General features: G+C 49.1%; 1 long non-coding RNA gene across 2 annotated transcripts; it reads right to left on the reverse strand.

Annotated features, from left to right (window-relative positions):
* Nucleotides 1-218: 218 nt before the first annotated feature.
* Nucleotides 219-3,547, reverse strand: LOC142417486 (uncharacterized). 2 transcript variants are annotated; one of them, XR_012778031.1, is made up of 5 exons: nt 3,422-3,547; nt 2,862-2,947; nt 574-628; nt 428-496; nt 219-321 (listed from the first exon to the last, which is right to left on the reverse strand). It is a non-coding gene; the product is annotated as an uncharacterized LOC142417486 (long non-coding RNA). The 2 variants fall into 2 exon arrangements; XR_012778032.1 differs by having other exon boundaries at nt 2,862-2,944; nt 3,405-3,547.
* Between the last annotated feature and the right edge of the window lie 434 nt (nt 3,548-3,981).

The following is a 3,981-nucleotide window of genomic DNA, read 5'->3' on the forward strand; positions in this document are numbered from 1 at the left end:
ACCACCCTCTCTGCTATGCTGAATTTAAAACCCCTCCCTGCCACCCCACACAAAGATAGCATGGGCCCCTCAACTTAGCTTTGAGGGGGCTGAGGGTCAGAGTCCATCCTCAATGAAGGCTGAGTAGGCTAACTAGGATGTTGCTGTGATCACCCAGTTCCTCTTTGTCATCTGCAAATGGAGTGCCATCAGTCAGTTTCACACCAATCAACGCTGACCTCTTCTGCAATGATGGACTCTTCGGAAGTGCTGTGGCATTCTGCTCACCCGCTCCACTCCCTGTCTAACACCGGATGTTGTGGCCAGCATCTTCCATGGCACCTAGAGAACCAGAGAGGCAAAGCCATTGTTGTGCCTTGAAGCGGTCGCCTGCTCGCAAACAACATGATGGCTCAAAAATAACTGCCACTATGTTTTGGTGTTGCACCTTTTGGTGTTGCACACGCTCAGGGGCGGACATCCTGCTTCACACATGGTTTTGTGAGTTGTTTCACACCTTCAAAACAGGGTGTTAACTGGTCATATAGACACCAACAATGGAACTATTCCCTCCGTTGTTGTGTGCTGACTGACCTCCTTGGTGCTCTGCTTGCCATCTCCCTTCAGTGTCTAACTCCCTGCTCTGCATCTGCAGGAACAAAATAAAACAAGTCACCTGTATGCTAACAAACACCCTAACAAACAGAAAACCGTTCCCATTCCGACTTCTTTGCTCCGCTAACCTTGTTGACCTGTGCTTTGTGCTCCAATCCACCATGCTGAGACAGTTACATCAGAGAGTCCAAGAAAAACAGTAGTACCCATGAAAAGTATACACCTTTCCCTCTTCTTTCCCCCACCCAGGTAGCCACACTCCAGACTCACCCTTTCTGCCTGCCTCCCGTGCCATGCCTCTGGGGTCAGTCTCCATGTCAGGCACCCGTTCATATAGTCAGTCCATCTCCAATGTCCCAGATACCAAAACCTTTGATGCTGCGCTCACCTCGGAGAAAACACAGAGGCACACAGATGTTATATATACTGCTTTCTGATGGAGAGAGCCTGCCGTGCAAAACAGACTAACAAATCCCACTGACTGACATACATACTCGGGCAACACAAAGAGACCCCAAAAGCACAAAACTCAAGCTATCGACCTCACCCCCCACGGTGCCATCCGCTTGCCTTCACTCTCATGCCTCACTTGTCCATCCTGCTTAGCCTAGACCTATACTTAAACTGCAAGAATAAGTCAAACCACTCATCAACACACAAAAATGACAGTTATTGCCAGATGACTCAAATATGGGGGGAGATAGACAGAGCTGAAAAACTCAGGCCTGCGAATGCCGAAGCAGGTATGGGTAGCTAGGGTCTGTGGCTGGCATGATGACAGACTTTTCCTTTATGGATAAATAACTCCTAAATGACTCCATGAACTGCAGCAAGGAGAACCCCTTAGTAAACAGCGTTCTTGAACAAGAGTGCCGACATAAACGGGACACAAGACCGGGCTGCCAGAAGCCGCTCGCATACAGAATGCTATTATTAGAGAACACCGTGCTAAGAAGTTCTAAGCCACAACTGTATAGGAGTTACAGCAGACCTGAGTGCAGACAGATGCTGAATATGACTTGATGGTCACAAAATTTAATGGAGACCGGTGCCAAAAGTCTAATGAAGACCCCTCAGACCCAAATGCTCGATGAGCACTGCTTCTTGTCAAAAATGCAAGCTCAATGAGGAAAAGCCGAAGGTGATGTGGACCGAGCTATTAAAAACTCAGTACAGAAGTATGCATTACTTCAGATGGCAGGATGGTTCTGCCAGGTCAGCGTCTCATCCCACTCGGTGGGTTGCGAGAGGGGTGAATCTTTTCAATTCCCCGACTGTTTGTGTACTGACAAAAGCCAATCTCTGCTCGGCAGAGCCGCGTGGTCGGTAGAGTCACGACAATGACTCAGAGGAATGGTCTATCCCACTTCTGGTACCGACAAAAGCCAATCTCTGCTCGACAGAGCCACGTGGTCGGTAGAGTCACGACAATGACTCAGAGGAACAGGCTGGCCAGCAACTTTATTAACTGGCGAATTCCACAAACGGACAAACTTAACGAACTGGCGAGCTCAACAAACGAACAGAGGTGATTTGGCAATTTCCGGGCAACCTGTCACAATTTATCCCAAACTTGCATATACTGGAAGAGCAGAGGAAGAGAGAAGCGAGAAAAGGAAAGGAAGAGAGAGGAGGAAACAGAAAGAAACCCTTGGATCCCGCAATGACGATGACAGACATAACAATCCTCCAGTGGTGGGCGTGCACGTGGTTCCCTGGAGGACGTGTCTTTTATTGGCTAATCCCCGCCTCCAGGTACGCCCCTTCAGGACTTACACGGTTCTTGTTCTAGAAAGATCTCAACCTTCTGCGCAGGCACTGGGGGACGGGGGTGGTCGCGAGGGGTCTCTCGGGCGGTTGCAAGCCCCTTCCTCGGATCAACTCTGTGTGACCTCTGCCCATATATGGTAAGGTCTGGCGGAACCTGGAACCGCGCGTCCTCTGGCACGCTCTCCACATCCCGCACGTCCTGCTCCCGCTCTCCCCCACCCCATGCTCGCCGACCTGCCGTCGCCATGCAAATAGCGCCTTGCCTCGCCACAATGTTTGAGACATTAACTCTTTCAGTCTCTCACAGTCAGTCTGACCTGGGCACCAGGTTCTAATGCCTGTCCAGTGGTGTCCATGATATGCCTCGCAGCCTTGAACTTAATAGACAGCTCTCCCATCCAGGACCATATTTGCATGTCCAAATGCCCCCACCTCCCGTGACCGGGCATCCCCATGATGAAAATCAAACAGAACAATTAAGGACTCTGCTTCATCACCTTGGCTGCCAAAAGATGCTTCCTTCCTCTGCTGCCGGTTGACAGATATACCTTGAATGCGGGCTGGCCCTTGGGTGCCTATACTGCTAAAGGAAGAAAAAATGATTATGCTCTTGTAACGTGCTCCATCATCCTCTTGTTCTTCAAGAAATCAAAAGAAAGCTACCATCCCGATCACTACATAACAGAAGTTGTTTGTGCAGGAGATGACTGAGCCCATCCCCGTAAATCAAAAACTCTGCTATGACCCTGCTTTGCCTTTTGGCGACAGCACCTGCCATCAGGGTGCCCTGAACCCTTTGTGAGCCACTGGGAAAATCAGATACAATTAGTTCAAAACACCTGGCAAAGAAGATATGACCTAAAAACATGTGTGTATCCCACTTTATCCCAAAAACAGTCAGATAGATGTAAGTTTTGTGTGGGAGGAAGCCAGCTTCAGTAAGTGCACAAAACAGAACAACATTACACCAAACAAAACAAAAACTTTACCCTCTGACACACTCTGAAATGGATTAGTGTGCTCACATCATATATACTCACACAATCAACCCACGTACCGGACTTCCTCAGGGTCAGCCCTGCAAAGACAGGAGGAAACCTGACGCCACCTCCCCAGATGCCCCAGAGCCCCAAGGACTGTGTTCCTTTCTCTGCTGCTCCCATCGTGGGAAAACGCTGGTGAGGATACCTGGCAAAAAAAGATGAAAGAGAGCCACGGGGACCTTGATGTCAAAAGAAGACCTGACTTTACCTGCAGGAGTAAACAAAAGAAATCCAGCAAAAAAAAATTCAAACTAAAAAGCAGAAAACAGGAAAAGCCCAGAATGCTCAAAAAGACAGGATACCGCACCATGCAGCAACCGAGACTGCCTAACAGATGAAGGTGGGAGGACGAGAGGTCCGCTGCAGAAGTGGCATGAGATGCCTGAGACTGATTACCTATGAAGCTCCTTGGGGAACTGCGGAGGTGGTCAGCCGATGGAAGAACCACGATGGTGTGACGTGGTGACTTGAACATCTAAAATGGACACCTTACAAGTACAGAAACTGGTGCTAAGATCACAATAAGAGAATGTAACTGCCATGACTGATACTAGAGCAAACCTCATCGGACACT

The sequence above is a fragment of the Mycteria americana genome, chromosome 15, assembly GCF_035582795.1.
Source record: "Mycteria americana isolate JAX WOST 10 ecotype Jacksonville Zoo and Gardens chromosome 15, USCA_MyAme_1.0, whole genome shotgun sequence".
NCBI classification, from domain to species: Eukaryota; Metazoa; Chordata; class Aves; order Ciconiiformes; family Ciconiidae; genus Mycteria; species Mycteria americana.